The sequence below is a fragment of the Lactuca virosa genome, chromosome 8 (genome assembly GCF_052849685.1).
Source record: "Lactuca virosa cultivar CGN04683 chromosome 8, Lactuca_virosa_CGN04683_v6, whole genome shotgun sequence".
Lineage (NCBI taxonomy): Eukaryota > Viridiplantae > Streptophyta > Magnoliopsida > Asterales > Asteraceae > Lactuca > Lactuca virosa.
The window spans coordinates 204,863,209-204,883,302 of NC_136433.1; positions in this window are offsets into that span (position 1 = coordinate 204,863,209).

Sequence of the window (20,094 nt, forward strand, 5' to 3'; positions counted from 1 at the left end):
GTGTACGGATCATGCTGGCGCCTTCCCGCGATCATCACTAATACCTGAAACACATAACATAACATCTGTAAGCATAAATGCTTAGTGAGTTCCCCAAGATACCACATACAACACATACGCCTTTCCAGGCCATAACTCTGTAGGATCTTCCGATCCATATGTCTCAGGGGACTTCTGTCCCGAATCCCGGTAGACCTTCCGGTCCTACCCATATCGACCTTCCGGTCCATAACCTCTTGACCTTCCGGTCCATGTCATCTTGACCTTCCGGTCCATATCATCTTGACCTTCCGGTCCATACCATACATAGAATACATAGCACATACATATCACATAACCGCATATAGCACATACATCTCCTAGCATATAAGACCTTCCGGTCACACATAGGTACCCTTCCAGGTACAGTATAGTGAGAAGACTCACCTCAATGAAGTCGGATAAACTCTCGTGCTCAACGTCCCGACCTAGCCTCCACCTATTATTCAAATAACATTCCCGATCAATATTCTCTCATAACCTCATCTCTACAGATTGGGTAGAAGGCCATTCTACCCCTCTCTGAACTCTCTTGAATCAGTCTTGACCAGAACCCTAAAGTCAACGAAAGTCAACGGTCAAACTTTGACCCGACTCGTCGAGTGCACAAGGGCGACTCGGCGAGTCCATGCGGGTTCACTGAATCCTTCTGACCTCTCTTGGCTCGTCGAGTCATCGTCCCACTCGACTTGTCGAGTCCACTTTTGGACTCGGCGAGTTGCTTCCATGTTCTTACTCAAATGACCTTTTAAGGTCAGATCTGCTTCCCTAACTATCAGATCTACCCTTCAAGTGTTCAAATGTCATGTAAAGGTGCAACCTTTACGTGCATGCAACCCACAACAAGACATAAATGGAGAAATAACTCTAAAAATGGCATCCTAGTCCCCAAACTCTCATTTGCTTGCATAAAGCTGAGGGATAATGACTCTGTGGACCTCTAATGGTCCAGATCTGATGCTATTATCACAAAGGGGACCTCATACTCACTAGATCTCACATAAAATGGAGGTAAAAACCCTAAAATCATGAAATATATCATATCAACATGAAATAGAAAGGATTATACCTCCAGAGATGAATTCTCAAGATGATTAGCCCAGATCCAAGCCCCCTTCACTCTCTAGATGGGTGTTTCCTTCTTCCTTCTAGCAAAACTACACCAAAAGTGATGTATTAGCCTCCTCTTGCTCTCAACTCTCTCACTGCTCTCTCTAGGGTTTCTCTGGGATGAAGTGGCCGCAAATGGAGGCTATAAAGGCCTTTAAATAGGGCACAGACCCCGAGAGTTAGGGTTTCAAATTATAGCGCAGACTTGCCGAGTCCACGCATCGACTCATCGAGTCCTTCATTAAATCAGACCAGAATTACGCGCTCCTACTCGGCGAGTCTGAGCGCCTACTCGCCGAGTCCCTCCAATAAACTCAAAATAAATGAACTTTATAGCATACCTGGAAATCCGGATGTTACAGTTATCCTTGATTTCTAAGTTCTTCTCCATTCCTCTTAAGGCTTCATCGGCCACATTATCCGGCTTTAAAGCTTCGAGCTGAGCCTCTTTGATCTGTGTGGACAGATGTGAATGGATTGTCATGGTTAGCGCTTTCACTCTACGACCTGAGTACTCCTTTCGACTAAGGGCATCTGCTACTACATTGGCTTTGCTAGGATGATAGCGAATTTCGCATTCATAATCATTGAGTAGCTCTACCCATCGTCGCTGTCTCATGTAAAGTTCTTTCTGATTGAAGATGTATTGGAGGCTTTTGTGGTGGGTGAAGATAGTGCACTTAGTACTGTAAAGGTAATGCCACTGGATTTTTAGAGCAAATACTACTGCTCCCAACTCAAGATTATGGGTAGTGTAGTTGACGTCGTGTGCCTTTAGCTGTCTCGAGGCATATGCAATAACCTTTCCTCGCTGCATAAGCACACAGGCTAGCCCCTGATTGGATGCATCGCAGTATACTACGAAGTCTTCTGTCCCTTTTGGAGGAGACAATATAGGTGCGCTGCACAATGCTTGTTTCAGTTTTTGGAACGTAGTGTCTTGTTTCTCTCCCCAGATAAAAGTTACTCCCTTCCGGGTCAGGGCAGTAAGAGGTTTAGCGATTCTGGAGAAGTTTTGTATGAATTTGTGGTAATAGCCAGTAAGTCCTAAAATTTGGCAGATCTCTGTTGGCGTTTTAGGTGCTGACCAGTTCTCGGTTGCCTTTATTTTGGAGGGGTCCACGTGTATTCCTTCTTTGCTGACCACGTGACCAAGGAAATTTACCTTCCTAATCCAAAACACGCACTTTGCAAATTTAGCATAAAGCTTTTCCGCTCTTAATGTTTCTAAGACTTGTCTCAGGTGTCGGCTATGCTCTTCCTCACTTCGTGAGTACATGGGTATATCATCTATGAATACAATCACGAATTTTTATAGGAAAGGACGGCATACCCGATTCATTAGATCCATGAATACCGCAGGTGCATTCGTTAGACCTAAAGGCATTACTACAAACTCGTAGTGACCATAACGAGTTCGGAATGCTGTTTTGGGAACATCATTCTCATGGACTCGTAGTTGGTGATACCCCGGTCTCAGGTCGATTTTTGAAAAGTAACTGGCTCCTTGGAGTTGATCGAAGAGGCCATCTATTCGCAGAAGAGGGTATCGGTTCTTATTGGTAGGCTTGTTTAGTTCGCGGTAATCTATGCAAATTCGGAAAGATCCATCCTTCTTCTTAACGAACAGGACCGGTGCTCCCCAGGGTGAGAAGCTCGGTCGAATGAATCCTTTACTGAGCAGTTCGTTTAATTGGCTGGATAATTCCTGCATCTCTATAGGTGCTAGCTGATACGGAGATTTGGCTACGGGGGTAGCTCCAGGATTCAAGTCGATTCGGAACTCGACTTGGCGTTCTGTAGGAACTCCTGGAAGATCTTCGGGAAAGATGTCAGGAAAATTACAGACTTCGGGAATGCTCTCGAGGTCTTTTACTTCTTGTTTTTCATTGACTACATGCGCTAAGAATGTGTGACACTCTTTTCACAGGTATTTTTGGGCTTTGATGCAAGAGATGATATGAAGGTCCGTACTGGGTTTGTCACCGTAGATAACGAGGGTTTCACCACATGGAAGATTGAGGTAAATGGCTTTTTCATAGCATAAAATATCAGAACGGTGAGGACTTAACCAATCCATGCAGATGATGACGTCGAAGCTTTTTATGGAGACCGACATAAGGTCGATTGAGAATCAATAGTCGTTTAGAGTGAGGGTACAACCTATGAATATGTCGTTTGTGCTCTCTTTCTTCCCGTTAGCTATCTTGACAGTGAATGTTTTGTTTAGTGATTGTGGTTTGCTTTTTAGTAAGTGTTTATATTTATGATGACGAAACTCCTTATGCACGACTATCAAAGAGTATGCATGCATAAGAGTTATCGAGAAGGAATGTACCCGTGACTACTGTGGGATCCGCTACTGCCTCCTCCTGACCCATTGCTAGCACTATTTCTGTATTTCTAGAATTTCTTATTGTCGGACAATCTCTCTTGTAGTGCCCTGCTTCACCACACCCATGCAGGTCTGGCCTACTCCAGTTCTGAGGGTCTGGGCATTAGGTTGCACAGGTGTCTTACAGAAACGGACAGTATGCCCCTTCCTGTTGCAGTTAGTGCATTGCATCTCCCGGCAAGGTCTGTGGTGGTGGAAGTTGCATTTCTTGCACTTCGGTAGGTTACCAGCGTATCGACTGGGAGGTGCTGGAGTAGTAGGATTAACATTAGGAATGGTAGCAGCGTTGACTGGTATTTTTTCCTGTTTCTTTGAGGGCTCATACGAAGATTGGCCCTTTCGTTTGTTTAAGAATTTCTTTTTGCTGCCACTCTCTTTAGGCTGCTCAGGAATGGCTGTTACGGAGCCTTGGCGATCTCCGTGATCCACTAGTGTTTGTGTCAGACGCTTGGCACTATCGAAAGTAAGTGGATTGGCAGCTATAACATTTCCTTGAGTCGGGGGAGTTAATCCCCAGATGTACCTTTCCACCTTCTTACTCTCCGGGGTGACGATCCCGGGACACAGTAGAGCTAGGTCACATAATCTGGCTGTATAAGCAGCGATATCGGAGTCCTTCATCTTCAGACTCCAGAGCTCCTACTCTAGTTTTTGTATCTCGCCCCTCGGGCAGTATTCTACTAACATTAGTTCCTTTAGGTCATCCCAACTCATGGCATTGGCTATTGGGAGGGTCAATGACTTGACTTGCTGGTTCCACCAAGTGAGGGCTCTATCTATGAAAGTGCATGCTGCAAATTTCACTTTGCTATATTCGGGCCACACACAGATTTTGAATATTGATTCAGTATTCTCAAACCAACGTGTTAAGGAAATGACACCTCTGGTGCCATCGAAGGATTTGGGTTTAGCATTCATGAAGTCTTTATTGGAACACGCCCTTGGGTGTCCATGACTATCTCTGTGGTTAAAAGGGTTGGCACCACTACTCGACCCGCTAGTGTCGCTTGCATTGATCTGCGTCATGGCGGCTGCCACGACGGCAGTTACTGCTGCTTGGAAGACAGCAGGGTCGTATTGAGGAGGTGGTGGTGGTGGTGGATTTGTTGGAGGATTTTTTTTCTTCCTGTTGGACTTCTTTTTAGGCATATTTCTCTATAATGATTAAAGAGAAAGTGATGATAAGTCCTCTATAGTGGTCATGAGTTAGGTGATAATGAACAAGATATATCTTATCCTGACGGTTATAGTGTTCTATCAAGCGATTTATAGTGCGAGTCTACCAATATATGTAAACAATCGCTAACTTTGTTTATAGCAACACTTGTGAAGAATTTGCATAGCATGACTCACACTGGGTCTCTCTATAATCACCTAGTGTATACGAATTATGTATAACTATCAAGGCCTAAATGTTCTTGTTCTAGTGTTGTAGGATCATAAAAATACTCCTATAGTATTTTATCTTTATGTTTGGTTCTAGGGTTTCTCTTGTATGTAGTGTTGGTAAGTTCTAGACTTGTTGCAACACTACCATCACTCCCAAACAAATGTTGGTCGTACCTCAAATAAATATAGTCGATCAGGCTATGTTTATCCCAGATATGATTACAAAACTGTCTAGGTTTAACTGTAGTGTCCAACATCTAAATACTTTTGTGTAGTTCTTACTGTGATACTGTTTCTGGTATGTATCTATGTTTGTATACTTCGTATAAAATACTTAGATTTTAAAAGTATACTTTTAGTCAGAGCACTTCGGCCCGATTGTGTTTATAGTTGTGTATCTTGTAAGGTTTGATATACTTAATTCACCATAAACAATGCTCTCGTACCAATCTGTCACACCCCCAAACCGAAACGGCGAAAACGTTCGTGGGCGGAGGATGTCATGTATAGTATGACAACAGGTGTATAATAGTAATCAAAGCAAACACAACCATTACATTGATAAAATATAGTGTTTACATCTATTCAATACATAGTTTGTATGGCATCAAAATGTATAACAAAAGTATAAAAAACGCAACTCTATAAAGCTCCGTCTTCTCAAAACCTGTGGGTGTACCTGTCTACCGGTTCCCTGAGAATACAAGTAGTTTTGAAAGTGTATAAACATTTAAGTTGGTGAGTTCATAAGTATGTGTTTGAGATGGAAACCTTGTTCTTGTTCTTTGAAAATGTTATAGTAAGCTTCCAGAAAATACAATATTTTCTTTACTGAATGAAATGCAGTCTTAAGACTTAAGACCAAAATGTATGTATGTTACTGTACTCTTGTCACACCCCCAGACCAGAGGGCGGAAACGTCCGGAGGCGGGTGACTTCATTGTGCAGTATCATGACAATTGAATATAAATGAAACATCGCAAATCCAAATATCATACATTGAGATAACAAACTTACATTGTTTACATTTTGTATTTCTTCTTCAAATTACACCAAAGAGACATAAGTAAATAAACTCCAACTACATCAAAATAATCTTGACTTTCACGTCCCTTTAACCTGCTTACTAGATCCCTGAGAATATAAGTCGTTTTGAAAAGCGTCAACTAAAAAGTTGGTGAGTTCATAAGCATTTGTATAAAAATAGTTTTTCACTTGTTTAGAATTGTTCTCGGTGTACTTTCAGAAAATCTGATAATTTCTATAAAGTCTTTTTGAAGTCTTACTTTGAAATCGTAGGTATATGCATGCGTGTCATTACTTTTTATTCATCCTTAAAAGGAGTGACTTTTGGAAAGTAATCTAATTTATAAAGGCGAGCTGTGTTTGAGAATAGTTCTTTTGAGTAGCAATAACAAATAGTTTCCAGAATATACCCTGTTTTCGAAAGGAGTATAGTTGTAAATCTTGTTTTCTTATCCGGTATAATTGGGTGCGTGTTTTAGTTCATCGTTTTCGAAATCGTATCAAAATCATTTACTCCAGAAAATCCTATATTTTCTTGTATAAAATAATCGTAAATTCGGCTTCCAATTGAGTATATTTGCGTATGTAGGTGATAGTTTATCGTTTTCAAAATCGTATACAATCGTTTTCCCCAGAAAATCCTATATTTTCTGATTTGTAAAATTATAGTATTAAGACCTAATACTTGATAGGTGAAAGAAATCAACAGGCGATTGTAGACATTCCACGCAATTTGAGTGGAAGGTCAACGCAACAAATGTTGACCATCACTACCATGCATAGGGCAGTCAACAGAATGTGCCAAAATTAATTTATGAACTTTTCCTTACATAAGTTTCTAAACATATTCTAGTGAATCGCTATAAACATACTAATATGATGGAGACCTGTCTTGGCGTTTCTCAGGCGCCCGCGTTTGGTTAAAGACATTTGTCACCCTAGACTGGCTGGTCTAGCTGTAGTGAACAACGAAGGTGCGGGGTGTCAACCCAATATAGATCTATACATAAATTCCCGCTCTCCCTCCAGGAGACTCTGGTTATAACTCATTACAGGACTTTAGACGTACACTAATATATTTATATTTAGGTACTTTTTGAGACTCGTCTTTAGTAGAATACCAACTGGTTTTTGAGCAATCGATAAGATCCGTTATTTAATAAATAACATTACTTGAGCTAGTTTACTAGGTTTATCGTTTTCGTTTATTGAGGATAATCCACTTGGAATCATATTTATCAAAAATGACCCAAAATTATCGGCATTCGTAAAAATGGCCCTTCTTTTTATAAATTATCAAATAAGACCCATATTTGTCAAAAAGTGTCATAAATGGTTCAAAACTAGGTGAATTGTCGAAAATGGCCCTTTTTCTTCTAAAATGTTCATTTTAGACTTATATTTATGAAAATACTCAAAAGGACCTTGTTTATCCAAAAATTCCATTTTGGTCCTTTAAAAATTGAGATGTTGAATAATTCTTCAATTTTATTCCAAATTCCAAAATGGTCCATATATATATATATATATATATATATATATATATATATATATATATATATATATATATATATATATGGTCGAAAATGGTCCCCAAAATATTATAATTTCCGTATTTTACCCACTTTCAAAATATTGTTTTCAACAAGTTGTTTAAGCACATTTTTGAAACAAATCCTTAAGGATTTTGACATAACAATTTATGATCAATAATCCATAAATATACTAGTTTTTGTGTTCTACATATAATTGGTGATATATATTTTTAAAACCTTAAGACTAGTTAAAAATCTCAAGTTCTTGAACCATTAAATGGAGTTCATAACTTTTAAGCATATAAATCATAACATACATGCATAAACAAGAAAATATACTAAGATTTCACAAGACTCTTGACTTGTATCCTACCCCAAAACTATGAAAAACATCAGAAGGGGGTATGAAGCTCATCTTGGTTTGGTTTGATGTGTGATTTGGCTAGATGATGAGGAGTTTCCAAGTTCTAACCCTTGAAGAGTTTTATAAACTCTTTGAACTCGAGGATGTCCTAATAAATTAACACATATCTTCATGTGTATATATGATGAAATAAACAAGATAATATATATAGAATCACTAACCAAAACGAGAAATACATACTAGGATCCAGAGAGTGCTTAGAAGAATTAAAGCTTGAGGCTTGAGTCCATTTGAGAGCAAGTTATGAGTTTACAGAATGTTATATGATAAATGATATACAATGAGGGGTTTACGGAGGTTTCTCAGAATGTGAATATGAGTTTTTGAAGTGTTGAATGGGGTTTACGCCCCTTTCATATGGATAGGGAAATTGATGGGATCTTTGCTTGGAGGACGGTTGGCTAATTCATAAATATTTGAGATTGCATGGAAAGTTGGCCAAATACAACTCATAATCCGTAAACACATAAAAGATCTAAGTGTTCATGGTCTAGTAAGCTCCCTAGGAATGTGTTTATGGTCAAGTATTGGAGTCCTTATGGGGTTCACGGCCTATATGCCTTTTAGAAGAGTGTTCACGTTGTACATGCCTTTTAGAAGAGTGTTCACGGTCTAGATACTTCCTAGGGAAGTGTTTATGGTCAAGGTTTGGAAATCTAATGTGTTTACGCCCTAGTATCCCATCTTGAAGGAGTTTACGCCTAAGGCACTACCTAGGGTGATGTTTGTTGGATTAGTGTCTAAGCCCATAACTATATTTGGTATGTACTTGAACCGACTTGGCATGGTCCATTTGGGTTGGAGTTCACCGGAACAATTATTTATGGATAGTCTTTTTAGAATAGTATATTTGTGAGTTATATTAATATATTATAATTCTAATATATTAATATGGAACTATATTATTTAATTAGTATTGATCGTGAATTAATTTAGAATTAATTTAGTGATCAAAAGGAACTAATTAAATATGGACTCTTATATATAGTATGGGCCAATTTCATTTAGTTTGGGCTAAGCTTGCATGGATAGTCCATGGAGTTTTTAACCCATGGATCCTATGGAAATGAAAGGTCGTGGGTATTAGGGTTTACATGGATGAAAACCTAATCCTCCATACTATATAAAGTGGTCTTTGGCACTTGAAATTGGCACTAGTGTGTGAGAACAAAGGGTGGGCCGATTTCTAGAAGGTCCTTGGCACTTGAAATTGGCACTAGCTATTCTCTCAAGTTTTCCAAGGTGTTTTTGGTGATTTGTCATTCCACTTGAGGCTTCCACACTATTGGGGCTAAGCTCTTAAAGACCAAGACTTCAAGCTCCAACAAAAGGTATTTCATCTAACTAGGCTTTTGTAGTATAGTTGCTTCCTATCATGCTAGTTAGGATGAAACCTTGGAATATTGAATATTTGCATGTATAATAGAGAAAACATAGATCCAAGGTTTATATGGTTGCATGTACACCATAGGAGTGTTAGAATCCTCAAAAATCTTCAATGTTCACGACCTCAAGGTGCTTCTTTATGTTTGTTCATGGCCAAAGATTTTCATAGGAAGGTGTTCATGGTCAAGAATGTACATAATACTTTAATGGATTTGTTTTATGTAATATGACCAATATCTTGACGTAATTTAAATCTCTTATTAGGGTAGTATAATTCTCAAGAACATTATATTACCAAAGTATAATAATAGTATAGCTACAACTATGACATATACGTGACTCTTTTGGCTTGGTTTCTAGACTTGAAAATTTCCAGTTATGACATCATCCCCCCGTTAGAGGGAATTTCGTCCCGAAATTCTTTAGGAGTTATCCTTACGAACTAGCGAAAAGGTGAGGGTAATTTTGCATCATTTGATCCTCGCGTTCCCATATGAGTTCAGGTCTGCGGTTGGCATTCCATCAAACCTTCATAATGGGGATGCGGCTTTGTTTCGTGCGCTTCACTTTTCGATCCATAATTTCGATAGGCTGCTCAACAAATAGGAGGTTCTCGTTCACTTCAATCCTGTCTAGTGGAATTGGGGTGTTTAGTCCGATATACACTTCTTGAGGTTTGACATATGGACTACAGGGTGTATATTACTGAGTTCAACGGGTAGTTGGAGGTTGTATGCTACCAGACCGATTCGGGCAAGGATCTTGAATGGTCCGATGTATCGGGGCTTTAGTTTACCGCTCTTTCAAAATCGTATCATCCTTTTCCAAGGGGAGTCTTTGAATAACAACCGATCTTCCACTTGGAACTCTATAGGCTTTAACCCCTTATCTGCGTAGCTCCTTTTTCGGTCTCACGATGCTTGGAGTCATGCTCTGATTTGGACTTATCCTTTCCGTTGTTTCTCGAAACGTTCTCGTGTCTATTGAGTGTGCTACTGGGCATTTGTCCTCGTTCCAGCTACGTGTCTGCCACCTCAGCCCAACAGAGGATGATCTGCACCTTCGGCCACACGAGGCCTCAAAGGGTGCAACTCCCCTGCTCGTGTGGTAGTTGTCGGTGTATGAGTTCTTGATTAGGGGTAGGTGGGTATCTCAAGCTTTGTCTATGTCTATTAAACATGCTTCTCCTCGGGGTGTGGGTTCTCACTTACCTTGATCTTGTCAAGGGGGATTGCTAGAGTTTTGGCGACCTAATACTTATGACTATTGAATACGTGGAATGTGAACTGTACGAAACTGAGTTCTTATGGTAACCAAAGGCCGTAGGTTACCGGACCTATCCTGGCAAGGATTTTTGAATGGTCTACTAGGGATCATGCTCCTGGTGTCCTAGAAGTAGAGTTTATGGGCCTTAAGAGTTGGCTCTATAGTCGCCAAGGTTGAGGTTGCGTGTGGTGTAGCTGACCTTATGAGCCTTAGGTTACCTTGGGGGTTTTCTTCTTCTTATGTTATTCGGAGTTAAGGGTAGGTTGGTCTCTGCCAGTTCTTTGCTGTTGATTGAACAAGTCTCCGATTCGGGGTAGGGAGTATCGATCCTCGAGGATGGGTTTGTTTGACTTATTCGTCTTTCCTCCTTATGAGTCAGATAGGTGCTTCCTGGGGTTAGGGACTTGATATGGTGTTTCCTTTTTCCATTATATCGTTCTTGTGATCAGACACTATCTGTCTTTGTGACCGTGCTAAGTGGTATCGAGGGTTTGGTTATTGGAGTGGTTCCAGGAGTCGAGGTGATTCTAACTCCGCTTAGCACATGGTTGAGGTTTCCAAAGGGATTCTGGGAATCTCTGGGGGAAGGTTGGAAGCCTTTCGGATTCCCTTGATGTCTTTTGTTTCTTGATTTTTAGTCTTTATTGGGGCTACGAAAGAGCGTGGTATTTCTTACATAAGGACTTATGTGGCTGGATGCTAGGGATTTATCATTACAGGTGGGAAGGGTTGTTGTTATCCGGTTGTGTTAGACGGAAGTCTCCTTGCAGTGTTCGAAGTTTGTAAGGTGAGAATCAAGCTGGTCCGTGCCAATTGATGACATCGGACTCCTTATTATAACAAGTTTTACGTCGATTGGGAAGTAATGGTTGTTAGGAATGACAGGGTGTTCTATGTTCATGTTCTTATTACTACTAGTTTCGTTTTTGCTGTTACTATTGCGTCTATTTTGTTTTTGCCTACTAGGTGTCTTAGGAATACGGGAGCACTGATATAAAGCAATGGAATTTGTATCCCGCATTTCTGCTAGATTTTTTTTTCTATTATAGATGGGTGTTATTGCGGTTGAAATTATCGACACCGCTTCCATTCTCGTTTGTGTTGTTGGCATTGAGGTGTGCCATAACAGCTGTCACGACAGCCGTTACAGTGGTTTGGAAAGTGGCGGAGTCTATTCATAGGATCGGTGCTTCACAGATTTCATTATACGTTTCTCGTTGTTTCGACCTACATCCCTATGATGTATTTATGATTGAGAGTAGAATTAAGCATCACAAGAAGGTTATGTTTTATCGGGATATGGCATAGCTACCTATACAATGATTGGATTTATATCGCATGGGTTCTTGGAGGGCGTACCTCTCTTGGCTTACTACTACTGGTTGCGGTTTAAGACATTATAAACCTAGGGCGAGTAGTGTGGTGATTTCCTCATGTTTAAATAGTGCAAAAAGTGCTCGGCCATTTTACTCATTGAGCGGCCCCTTCCACTCTAAGGTTGTCCTAGTCTCCGTTGTACTCGGATGTCGTTTCAGGGTGGTCACTTCCTTCTTTATGGAGTGTAGTCGGTTCGTGCGGTTCTCTAGTTCTACTTGTTGGTTCCATAAGGCTTTAGAATGGTGTTGTCGTTATTTGTGGGGAATTCGGATTTACATTGTCGTATACCAAACTTCGCCTTCGGTATCTATTGGTCCATAATGGAGAGTCGGAAACCGAGAGTCTGGACTGGTCACTTGTGGCCCAAATGGGGTGGTGCTTGGATTGTGAGGGTGTTGGGTATCGAAGCACGGTGCACGTCGATTGTGGCTGGGATTGTCTTTTGTGAGAATGCATCCTAAACCAGTTAGGTGTCAATCACCAAGCTTGTCCTTGCGTGTGTGTTGTTTGTTACTAGGTACGCCTATACCAGGAGTACTTATACCGGGGTGTTTAGGTATCTGGGAAAAGAGGGGTGAAAGGGTCTCTTGCCAATAGGATAAAGCTCGCAAAGGGTTTCCTCAGTGCTTTCATCCTTGCTTGCCCCTTAGTCGGAATCCTCCCTTTCATAATTTATTTCTTGGTATTCCTTAGGATCCACCTCTGGGTTTTCCTCATGGACCTCTTTTGGTCCCTTCTTGACCCATCCGCTAGTCACCGCGAAAGGGATGTAGAGTTCTTGGTGAGGAATTTCAACTATGTTGCTTGTGCGAGAATTGGGATATGAGAAATATGGATAAGAGTTAGGTGTGGGGTTTATGGCATCCTAAAATACTCCTATAGTATTTTAAACTTGATGTTCGATTCTAATATTCTCTTGCATGTATAGTTGGTAGGTTTTAGGTTTGTTGCAACACTACCATCACTCCGAAGCACATGTTGGTCATATCTCAAATAAATATACTTGATCAGGCTATATTTATTCCATATATGATTACATAATTGCCTAGGTTTGACTGTAGTGTTCAACTTTTAGTTACTTTTGTTTTCTTCTCGTTACGATACTGTGCTAGTAAGTATGTATACTTTTATAAAATACTTATATCTTTAAAGTGTACTTTTAGTCAGAGTGTTTTAGTCCCATTGTATTTATAGTTGTATATCTTTTATGGCTAGATATACTAGTTTACTATAAACAATGCTCTAATACCAATCTGTCACACCCCCGGACCAGACGGCGGAAACGTCTGGAGGCGGGTGACTTCATTGTGCAGTATCATGACAATTGAATATAAATGAAACATAGAAAATCCAAATATCATATATTAAGATAACAAACTTACGTTGTTTACATATTGTATTTGTTATTCAAATTACACAAAAGAGACATAAGTAAATAAATTCCAAGTACAGCAAAATAATCTTGACTTTCGTGTCCCTTTAACCCGCTTACTAGATCCCTGAGAATACAAGTCGTTTTGAAAAGCGTCAACTAAAAAGTTGGTGAGTTCATAAACATTTGTATAAAAATAGTTTTGCACTTGTTTAGAATTGTTCTCGGTGTACTTTACGAAAATCCGATATTTTCTATAAAATCGTTTGAAGTCTTGCTTTGAAATCGTGGGTATATGCATGCGTGTCATTACTTTTTATTCATCCTTACAAGGAGTGACTTTTGGAAAGTAATATAATTTATAAAGGCGAGCTGTGTTTGAGAATAGTTCTTTTAAGTAGCAATCACAAATAGTTTCCAGAAAATCACCTGTTTTCTAAAGGAGTATAGTTGTAAATCTCGTTTTCTTATCCGGTATAATTGGGTGCGTGTTTTTGTTCATCATTTTCGAAATCGTATAAAATCGTTTACTCCAGAAAATCCTATATTTTCTTGTATAAAATAATCTTAAATTCGGCTTCCCATTGAGTATATTTGTGTATGTGGGTGATAGTTTATCGTTTTCAAAATCGTATACAATCGTTTTCCCCAGAAAATCCTATACTTTCTGATTTGTAAAATCGTAGTTTTAAGACCCTAATACTTGATAGGTGAAAGAAATCAACAGGCGATTGTGTACATTCCACGCAAGTTGAGTGGACGGTCAACGCAACAAATGCGGACCATCACTACCATGCATAGGGCAGTCAACACAATGTGCCAAAATTTATTTATGAAGTTTTCATTACATAAATTACTAAACATATTCTAGTGAGTCGCTATAACCATACTAATATGATGGAGACCTATCTTGGCGTTTCTCAGGCGCCCGCGTTTGATTAAAGACATTTGTCACCCTAGACTGGCCGGTCTAGCTGTTGCGAACAGTAAAGGTGCGGGGTGTCAACCCCGTATAGATCTATACGCAAATTCCCGCTCTCCCTCCAGGAAACACTGGTTATAACTCCTTACAAGACATTAGACATACACTAATATATTTAATATTTAGATACTTTTTGAGACCCGTCTTCACTAGAATACCAACTAGTTTTGGAGCAATCGATAAGATCCGTTATTTAATAAATAACATTACTTGAGCTCGTTTACTAGGTTTATCGTTTTCGTTTATTGAGGATAATCCACTTGGAATCATATTTATCAAAAATGACCCAAAATTATCGGCATTTGCAAAAATGGCCCTTCTTTTTATAAATTATCAAATAAGACCCATATTTGTCAAAAAGTGTCATAAATGGTTCAAAACTAGGTGAATTGTCGAAAATTGCCCTTTTTCTTCTAAAATGTTCATTTTAGACTTATATTTATGAAAATACTCAAAAGGCCCTTGTTTATCCAAAAATTCCATTTTGGTCCTTTAAAAATTGAGATATTCAATAATTCTTCAATTTTATTCCAATTTCCAAAATGGTCCATATATATATATATATATATATATATATATATATATATATATATATATATATATATATATATATATATATATATATATATATATATATATATATATATATATATATATATGGTCGAAAATGGTCCCTAAAATATTATAATTTCCATATTTTACCCACTTTCAAAATATTGTTTTCAACAAGTTGTTTAAGCACATTTTTGAAACAAATCCTTAAGGATTTTGACATAACAATTTATGATCAATAATCCATCAATATACTAGTTTTTGTGTTCTACATATAATTGGTGATATATATTTTCAAAACCTTGAGACTAGTTAAAAATCTCAAGTTCTTGAACCATTAAATGGAGTTCATAACTTTTAAACATATAAATCATAACATACATGCATAAACAAGAAAATATACTAAGATTTCACAAGACTCTTGACTTGTATCCTCCCCCAAAACTATGAAAAACATCAAAAAGGGGGTATGAAACTCACCTTGGTTTGATTTGGTGTGTGATTTGGCTAGATGATGAGGAGTTTCCAAGTTCTAACCCTTGAAGAGTTTGATAAACTCTTTGAACTTGAGGATGTCCTAAGAATATTAACACATATCTTCATCTGTAAATATGATGAACTAAACAAGATAATATATATAGAATCACTAACCAAAACTAGAAATACTTACTAGGATCCAGAGAGTGCTTAGAAGAATTAAAGCTTGAGGCTTGAGTCCATTAGAGAGCAAGTTATGAGTTCACAGAATGTGATATGATAAATGAGATACAATGAGGGGTTTAAGGAAGTTTCTCAGAATGTTAATATGAGTTTGTGAAGTGTTGAATGGGGTTTACACGCCTTTCATATGGAATAGGGAAATTGATGGGATGTTTGCTTGGAGGACTGTTGGCTAATTCATAAATATTCGAGATTGCATGGAAAATTGGCCAAATACAACTCATAATCCGTAAACACTTAAAATATCTAAGTATTCACGGTCTAGTAAGCTCCCTAGGAATGTGTTTATGGTCAAGTATTGGAGTCCTTATGGGGTTCACGGCCTAAATGCCTTTTAGAAGAGTGTTCACGGTCTAATAAACAACCTGAATTGAGTGTCTCATAAAAAGCATATAAACGTTACATGTATATTAGTTATGAAAACCCAATCATTCTGAAATAAATGGTTGACAGTATGTTCTTGAATTAGTATTCCGAACATGTATTTGACAAGTGTAAACCCTTGATTTGTTCTGAATCAAACCCTTGTATCTTGTAAAACAATGTATTCTAGTATACTTGAATCATGAATTATTGTTCTATGTATCATAAATTATACCTATTATAATTTATATGTACTTTCTGAATCGGTGTTTAACTATGTTTGCATGTAATCCCTTGCTCAACATGTTTACAAAGGTATTTGAATTGATGAAATAACTTTTATATTTATATACATATACAATTTAATATATAAGTAAAATTTAAACGACACTCGGACAAATAACCGGTACTATAAGCCCACATCCAAACAAGGAAAAGGACCCAGAATGAGTTTTCTGTCATAAGCCTTTTAAATCTTATATATATATATATATATATATATATATATATATATATATATATATATATATATATATATATATATATATATATATGAATTTTGGAGAAAAATATAAATTTATAAAAGAGTTTAATGTTTTGAGTATTTTTAATAATTTAATGTCGTTTTATCATGATTTGAAATCATGATTTTATAACACAAAGTTCTTGTGTTATGCTTGTATTCCCCCCCCTGTTAAAACAGTAGAAATTATGAAAATACGGGGGTATGAACTCACTTGTTAGATGGGGAATTGGGCAGCGTTTCGTTTCCCGGAAAGGAGTTTATTTGACGAGAAACCGGCTCAAATTGGGCAGAGTTTCGACTGGAGAGTGGTTAACTTCTCGGGAATCTCGGGGCTTCGAGGCTTGCTTAGCGTTTGAAATAGGATACCGGGGCTTTAGGGATTGTAAATATGCTTGTGGGGGTAGAAAGTGTGAAGAAAGATGAATTTTGGGTTGAAATATGTGAATTCTTCGGAAGCCCTCGCATGCCTTATATAGGCCGGAGCCTCGGATCCGAAGCTATGCGAGACTGATGCGTGTTTGAACAGGTGGCGAAGGAAGGAGGCTGCTTCGGACAGGTGGCTCGCAGGTGGTGGCTTCGGACTGGACCCAACATCGGTCCAATGGGAAGGCTCCACGAAGGTCCGAGGGGCGTCCGAGGGGTGTCCGGGGGTGTCTCATGCGAGGGAGTCGGCTGCTTAGTGGACCTCGGCTGCGGTCCAATCAGAATGCGACACGGTGAACTGCGGTCCAACCAGAAGATGACATGTGGAGGCCTCGCATGCGAGGCGACGTGGCCGAAGGTCAGCCTTGCGAAATTGCCCAGTTTTCAATATTTCTTGATTTTTGTGCGAAAATCATAACTTTCGCATACGACCTCCGTTTTCGACGATCTTTATATGCACGCGTAGGTAAAATTATAGTCTACGACTTTCGTTTAGACTTCGTCGGCTGATTTTGAACTTATTTTTAATATTATTATTTTTAATAGACTTGGACAGGAAATCCGTTAAAAATTCATAACTTCTTCATCCGACGTCCGTTTTTGTGTGTCTTTTTACCGTTGTACTACTATTGACGAGACCTTCAATTCTCGTTTAGGTTGTGTCGGCTAAAAATCACTCGATCTTTGACGAGACCTCATACGAAGTCAAATTTTGCCGTTCTTTTTATGAAAGTTCTCGGTTTAACATAAACTACAACTTTCATTTAGATTGTTAAGGCTAAAAAGCTTTTTATTGAAAATTCAGTTTTTACACTGAACAGTTTTTTGCCGGTTTTGTCACGGATCTTCGAATGGTCATAACTTCTTCGTTATAACTCGAATTTTAGTGTTCTTTATGTTTTTGGAAACCTTGTTACAATCTTTATCACTTGGTTCATCCCAATCGAGATTGTTTAATAATTTATTTTTGAGGGTCAATTATGTAAATATACACAGTATGCTAAAATTTCTCTTTATTATTTTAAAAAGAAATACAAATTGACCTACATTATTACTTAGGTTTAAAATAACGGTTTGTTACAGGTTTTCGGTCGGAAGGGAGTTTTAGGACTGAGGCTTTTCAGCTAAACAGGGGTTTTCAGTGCGAAGGTTCTCGGTTCCGAAGAGACAAGTTCTTGATTTTTAAGTGCAATTTATTTCAAACGTCAAAATACTTATATGAAAACATTATTTATATAATTTAAATCATATTTAACCCTTATGATCTTAACAAAATAAATAAAACTAGAATTTTATTTAAAGGGTTTGACTTTTATTGACTTGATAAATAACGGGTTGTTACATCATAGGTCTTCTATAACTTAGGTGCCATGGTTGCAATCATTATACAAGCGACGTTTTTTGCGTCGTAATCTAATTGTAAATTCAATTTAGGTAAGTAAAACATTTTACCAATTTCAATCTAATATAAAATTCATATATCATTTGAGATTCATTAAACTTTTCAATGACATGTTAAATATCAATTATGCTCTTCAATTTTTGACTGGGATGTCGAGGATCACAATTAAGATGTGAGTAACCATGAAAAATCGTATGACATGCTCGAGGTTCTTTATAGGCTTGCATTGACCTGTCGGTGAAGAACATGTACTCCATCAACAACCATAAAATTCCATTATGTTCCATTATTTCATATTTTTAGTCCCATATTAGTTTGGTGGTTAACCATGCATGCCCCACTAACAACTCACAAAGAAATGATGTGCGTTTTCATGGATTAGCATACAATTTCACGTTTTTCCTAAAGTAACTAGAGTGAGATTTTATAAAAGGTTCTAGTAATTTATATATTATACTTTTAATATATGATGTCCTATCAATCCCATTCTGCTAATGACCATCCACCACACAAATAAGCGGTGGGTGAAAATGACTTCCATTCAACAATCATTTCCTTATACATCTATTATAGTGCGGCTTTGTGAATGAGGCATATTATTGATTCAACTGACTTTTAATCATACATATAGTAAAATACATACATATATATATATATATATATATATATATATATATATATATATATATATATATATATATATATATATATGTATAGGGTGTATTTTAAAACTTTTTAAAATAGAAGATTCAAATCATATTAGTTCAATTAACATTTTAATAATTAATATGTGAACTAAATAGGATTTAAGAATTATATTTTAATTAAACTTTTAATTAATCTTCATAAATCTTATTCGGATAATTATATTATCTTATAAAAGATAATTATCTTGTTTAATCTTCCTTTGATATTCAAATTAGGATTCTACATTATGTAGTTAACATATTCATCTTTTAGACATATAAATTAATGTAAATTAACTAATAATGATCAGATCTTTTGAATAAGGCAAGAAAATCCCAAAATTAGGATTCCAGACAGATCCCACGTCGTGGCAGAAGACTTCCCACATCGTGGCGAATCAGAATATCAACTTTTTTTTTGTGTTTTCTAGTTTGATTATTTATGTACCATTAATGTGAATATCAAGGCTCTGATACAACTATTGAAGATTTTTTTGTTACAAAATCATTGTAGATGCGGAAATTCTCTTGACACTTAAGGGTACATGCAACCTAAAATGAATCTATGTCTTTTTCACATCTAATAGAAATATACTTATGAAAAACAAAAACTAGAACCCTATGAATCGAAACTCATGGTTAAGAACACATACCTTTTGTCAATTCCAATCAAGCTAATCAAACCTTCTTGTCTTCGTGGAAAATCTAGCTCCAATAGGATGCGAGACTCTAATGTTTCATACCCACAACACAAGAAACCCTAAGATTGAGCGCAGAGAAGGGAGAGAGAGAGAGAGAGAGAGAGAGAGATAATCGATTTTTAGATTTGCACATTGGAATAGGACGGCCGAAAATACGAGCGTTTAAGGCTCTATTTATAGCTGGTAGGAAACCCTAAATTTGAAAATATAATAATAATATTTCAAATTCAGTAATGATCTAGTTTTCTAAGTATCAAGTGGAGGCTTCTAGAAAACCTAATAGGGTCCTCCAAAACCGTCCACCCTGTGGAAGATTCTGGATCCCCTCCATTGTTGAACTATTGAACAATTACAGCTGAACACTTACACCTTTAATTAATTCTAATTAACCCAGAACTAAGTCTAATTTAATTTTTATTG